Source organism: Schistocerca nitens, chromosome 5, assembly GCF_023898315.1.
Source record: "Schistocerca nitens isolate TAMUIC-IGC-003100 chromosome 5, iqSchNite1.1, whole genome shotgun sequence".
In the NCBI taxonomy this organism is placed as follows: domain Eukaryota; kingdom Metazoa; phylum Arthropoda; class Insecta; order Orthoptera; family Acrididae; genus Schistocerca; species Schistocerca nitens.
Genome location: NC_064618.1, coordinates 406403262 through 406409335, shown reverse-complemented (window position 1 = coordinate 406409335; position 6074 = coordinate 406403262). Strand labels below are relative to the sequence as shown.

The 6074-nt window shown below is 41.3% G+C and overlaps 1 pseudogene; it reads right to left on the bottom strand.

Moving 5' to 3' along the window:
* Window positions 1-938: 938 nt before the first annotated feature.
* LOC126261148 (5S ribosomal RNA) lies at window positions 939-1056 on the bottom strand (annotated as a pseudogene).
* Between the last annotated feature and the right edge of the window lie 5018 nt (window positions 1057-6074).

Below are 6074 nucleotides of genomic sequence, written 5' to 3'. Positions count from 1 at the left end.
AAGCACGACGACGGAAACTGGTAGATGTGATGTACATGCGCAAACAAACGGATGACCACAGTTTCAGAAAAACTGGGTGATTTGTTCAAGAGAAAGAGCTTCTCAAATGGAGCACATCAAAAACGCGTTGGTCCACCTCTGGCTCTGCGCAGGCAGTTATTCGACATCACATTGATTAACAGAGTTGTTGGATGGTCTGAGGGATGTCGTGCTGAATTCCGTCCAATTGGCGCGCTAGACGGTCCCAATCCAAACGTTCACAACCAAAGAGAGACCTGGCGACCTTGTTGGCCAACTGGCCAAGACACGGTTTGTCAAGCACGAATAAAGCAGCGCAGTAAAAACTTTCGCCCTGTGCAGGCTGCCGTTTGCTTGCTGAAATGTAAGACCATCAACAGCAGCAAAACGGGAGGGAGAATATTTACGATGTACCGCTCTGCTGTAAGGTTGCCATGGATGAGAACCGAAGTATCCTACTATGAAAGGACCATCACTCCTGGTTGTCGGGCCATATACCTGCTGACAGGTTGTTAGACCATCGCTGTCCAAGGTTTCTCCAGACATACCTTAAGCCTGGAATCTCATTGACAGGAGTGTAGTTGTCTTGAGTGATGACTCCCGAACCTGAGGCCCAATGACCAGCGAAGAGGTGTCTGGAGATGCCTCAGATAGCGGTGGGATACCAACCTGACTGTCGCCCGCCAAACGGCCCGACGTTCACGAGCAACGGTCTAAAGCACTCCATCTTCAGGCCAGAAGTGGCCCATCGGGGCCGTCCGACCGCCGTGTCATCCTCAGATGAGGATGCAGATAGTAGGGGCATGTGGTCAGCACACCGCTCTCCCGGTCGTTATGATGGTTTTCTTTGACCGGAGCCGCTACTATTCGGTCGAGTAGCTCCTCAACTGGCATCACGAGGCTGAGTGCACCCCGAAAAATGGCAACAGCGCATGGCGGCCCGGATGGTCACCCATCCAAGTGCCTGCCACGCCCGACAGCGCTGAACTTCGGTGATCTGACGGGAACCGGTGTATCCACTGCGGCAAGGCCGTTGCAGCAACGGTCTAAGGTGTCATTTATTTTCATAGTATGACCCCTCTAGTTGTCATCCGTAGCACCCTTACAACACAGCAATAAGCCGGCGATATTCTATGCCCCATTTTGTTGCACTTCATAACAAACCACCATCAGCAAGATAATGCCTGCCCTCACATCGCGAAACACTCTATTCCTGGTCTTCGCGCTTGCCAAATCCTACCTTGGTCAGCAAGGCCGGTGAATCTCTCTCCAATTGGGAATGTACAGAAAATTATCAGTAGGGCCCCGTATCCAGCTGGGGGTTTTGATCTAATGAGGCAACTGGACAGAATTTGAGACGATATGCCTCAGAAGGATATCCAAAAACACTGTCAATCAGTGCCAAGCCAAATAAGTGCTTGTGTAAGGGCCAGAGGTGGAACAACACGTTACTGACTTGCTCAGTTTGTCAATCTCTTTCTGTTGAATAAATAATCCAATTTTCTTGAAACTATAATCATTTGTTTGTCAATTCTACCGATTTCCGTCCCATTTCGTTCATTTCTTGGTGGTGCATCGTTATTTGTGTTAGTGTATACACAGAGTGTAAGGGGTTCGGGAGTCATCACTCAAGTGAAGGTATTGTTATCACTGGTAACTTGTTAATATGTAACCACAGTGTGTTAGTAATGTAGTTTTCGCTGCTTCTAACGGTCTTCCTGCAAACACATCATATAGTTTACTAACTGATTTTTTCTGCGCTGTCGTAATTTCGCCACTACATAGACTACGCCTGTCACCATAGATTTCTAGTTTCGCGTTCATGGGTCCACACTCCTACACCTGACCTACTATTCGGTGGCGGGAATGAAACGTTAATGACCTGCTGTTGCCAACTGCACTTGAAGGTACTAACCAACCTAAAAACATACTACTCCCAATATCTGTAAATAATATTCTGCAGCCGTCCGGAGTGGCCGAGCGGTTCTAGGCACTACAGTCTGGAACCGCGCCACCGCTACGGTCGCAGGTTCGCATCCTGCCTCGGGCATGGATGTGTGTGATGTCCCTAGTTAGTTAGGTTTAAGTAGCTCTAAGTTCTAGGGGACTGATGACCTCAGAAGTTAAGTCCCATATTGCTCAGAGCCATTTGAACCATTTGAACCAATATTCTGCAAATGAAATAAGTACTCATGTAATGTTGCCCAGTACACAGTCCTCAGTGCCAATAAAAATATCTGCTCCTATATACAGGGTGTAAATTTTAAGTTGACAAACCAGAAAAACTCGAAAAATAAGCTTCACACGAAAAAATGTCTAGAATCCGAAGTTGATTATTTTCGAGGGGACATCTGCTGGTGCTAAAATTGGCCCGCCACCCCGGCCCTCTGGGGATTGGGCGGGAGGCAACTTTAAATTTTCAAATGGGAATTACACTCCACAGCAGTTCTCTATTTACATTATCAAACGCATTCTCAAAATCTATAAAAGGAAGACGAGTTTCCCTATCGAATACCCGTTGTTTTCTATACCTTACTGTGGTGTAAAATCATTGACAATAGTTGATCATTCCTTTCCTAAACCTGTTTTCCAGATAAGAGTTTTTCTATAATATTTTTTTTAGTTTTACATTCAGGATTTTGGCAGATAATATGTAGGCTGAAACCAGGTGGTTTACACTTCCGTTTCTTGTTATCATCATTTTTAAAGATAGACATTACTTCGGCTTTTCGCCAGCCTTTCGGTACCTTCTTATGTCGCCAACACTGATGTGAATAATGCTCCATATTTCCGAAGTTTAATGTTAATACCAACTAAACGTCTAAACCATTGTCTTTCCTGTTCTTTGTAGCTTTTAGAGCTTCCATCAATTCTCTATATGAATATTGTCCAGGTCTTTTGTTCAAATGGTGAAAGGTGGCTACACTGAGCCACAGCGCCAGAGATCGCTAGAGAGCATTGTTCTGCCGCCTCCACGGGCTGTCATTATTGAGATGTGCTAGAGGTCACTGCTTGGGGAGAGCTCGTAGTAGTCAGTTGGTGTTCAGATGTGCTAGTAGGGAGTGCTTGCTGAGATGTGATACTGAAAGGTTCTTGTTCAGATGTGGTAATAGCGAGGCGGTGTGGAGATATATTGTAATTATGAGAGTGATTTTGGTCAATATATGAAGGTAACGAAACTTGATTTATTTTTCATTATTTCCATGTTTTAAATAATGTGTCATTACAGGTTCAGTCAACAAAGCATCTGGCTTGGGTTCTTGGATTAGAGTGTAATTGTGGTTCTCTTGAGTAATTATGGTATTTGTATTTTCTTTAATTAATTCAGTATAAATGGTATTTGAAATTCTTGTCTTTTGAAGAAGAACCGTGCCAGATGTGTACGTTGAGTCACACTCCCACACACAGAACAGTTACTCTTGTGCTTGTTGTTGCGTTGGTTTTATAGTTGCTGGGGGCTTAATTAATTAACTGTGTTAATGAAAATTTCCATTTCATTCTTTGTTATTGTTCTAAGCAGTCAGATTGCGTAACAATAACAGTCAGGGCCAACCGTTACGAGACTTCGTAATCGGACAGACAGCTACTAAAGCAAAAAAAAAAAATTAAAATTATTTGCATTAATATTTTTATTAAGCCCCCATGCACGTGGCGTCCACTGCTTCGGATCGTCCCTTGGAATTCTTCTGATTGTAGAAATAGTAGACAGTAGGATTGTTGTAGTAATTTGTAGTTAGTAATTGTAGTCTATATTGCATGTGTAGATTTGGTAATTAGCATTCTTCTAATGGTATTTTTCAAAATTTAATTTTTATTGCCTTGAATACGCGTTTGACAATTTAATGCAATTATTTCAATTGTTCGTTAATCGTGTTTGAGGGAAGCATTTCGTGTGAAGGGTATTGTTGGAGATAAAGAGTCATTGTGTGTAATTTTCATATAGTGACGAGTTTTGTATATTTTGTAAATGATTACGCGATCAATGAAAAAGGCAAAAATGATGAATAGTGAGAATGACGAAATTGTTGACATGGCGAACTCGCCAACACAGGAGAACAGTATGTTGAATAATGAAGTGGAAATCAATTTAATAAGTCGGGAAAGTAGTCCGGAACCATTTCAAAATTTTTCTCAATCAGAAAATTCACAGAGTACGAGATTAACGATAGAAAATTCTGGAATAGCATCAAACACAGATAGCTTTACAGCTATGACGAATGAAACTGGTTTTGCGGGAAATGTTAGGGGCGAAAGGAATTGCGAACAAGCTAATATGGAGCAGTTGATGGGTGCAATATTAAATTTGGGATCACAAATAGGAACAATTAAAACACAGATGGGAACAATGGAAACACGGTTAGACTCACTGGGATCACAGTTACGATCTGAATTAAAAACAGATAGGGGAACAATGGAAACACGGTTAGACTCACTGGGATCACAGTTGGGATCACAAATAGGCACAATTAAAACAGAGATGGAAACAATGGAAACACGGTTAGATTCACGAATAGGGACATGTTTCAAAAATATGAAAGACGAATTAAAGAAAGAAATCAGAGAAGAAGTACAACCGATTTTGAATGCTCACAATAATAGATTAATTGCAGTAGAGATTAGACAAAGGGAACAGGATAGAGAACAGGAGGAGAGAGATCGCGTGATAGTACAGAAATTTTCAGAGTTAAATTTACAACGTGCACACGATAAGGAAGAAATATTTGAGAGAATCGAGGAATCCGTACCAAATGACAGAATAAATAAACTAACACAACAATATGAACAGTTAACTACCAAATGTGTTAATACTGAAACCCGAGTCGCGACACTTACGGAAGACGTAAATAGACAGAAAGAACAAATAGGTGATTTATCGGAAAGAGTTGAGGAGATTTCAGATAAATTGACAAGTCTTAGTTTAAATGGGGATAGAGATTCAGATGATACAGCTCCATTACCATTTGCAGAAACCGAAGAGTACCAGAACATAAATAAGCATGTTGAAAATCAGGGAAAATTTAATGAACGCGTTAAAAGGGAAGTTGAGGCATTACGAAAGCAAGTCAAACAAATTGAAGGCGAAATCGTAGGAAAAGACAGCAGAAGAAATTTAGAATCACAGATAGCAGAGGGGTTTGAAGAAAGTAATTTATTTCATTTACGGGACACAACAAGAGAGCGCCAGGCGCGCGAACTTGACAATAATCGACATTCAAACTGGGACAGACGCGGTAGGTCTTTGTCGCCACGAGGCGAAAACTTTGACTATAAACACTTTTTGACTGTTCGGAAATTTAAGATCTTCCGCAATTCTAAAAATGACATACATCCATGTGCATGGTTAGATCAATTTATGTATGCACTCCCACCAAATTGGCCACTAAGTCACAAACTGGAATTTATGTGTGGATATTTAGAAAACGAACCGGCGACGCGGATGCGTGCACTCATTAGAGATTGTAATAATCTGAATGATTTTTATCATGCATTTCTATCGGCATATTGGTCCGAAAACACGCAAGACAGAGTCAAACACAGTCTTATTATGCGGCGTAATTTCAAACAGTCTGAATTCCGCACGCCAGCAGAATATTTTGAAGACATGATTCGAAAGAATCAGTTCCTTTCCAACCCTTACAGTCCGACTGAATTAATTCGCATTTGTTTAACTAAGCTGCCACAATCCATAAGATAAATTGCTTTAGCCGGAAGATGTAAAGACGACATTGAGACTTTTAAGACTTTGCTACAAGAACTTGAGTATGACAACGACGACGGGACTTCTTGTAATTTTTTCAGTAGCAGTAATTACAATACATTTTCAGAGAAAAGGGATAGTGATCGGAACGGACGTTATTTGGGTAACTTTGAGAATGACGGACGTAACAGACAGGACAATAGATACCAGCCTTATGACAATAACAGACGTTCTAACAGAAATTACACAGACAATTATAATAACGGTAATTCCTACCGGAATGATCAACCATACGGAAACAGTAATCGGTATCATCAAGATAGAAATTATTCATACAGTAACAGAAATTCTTACTACA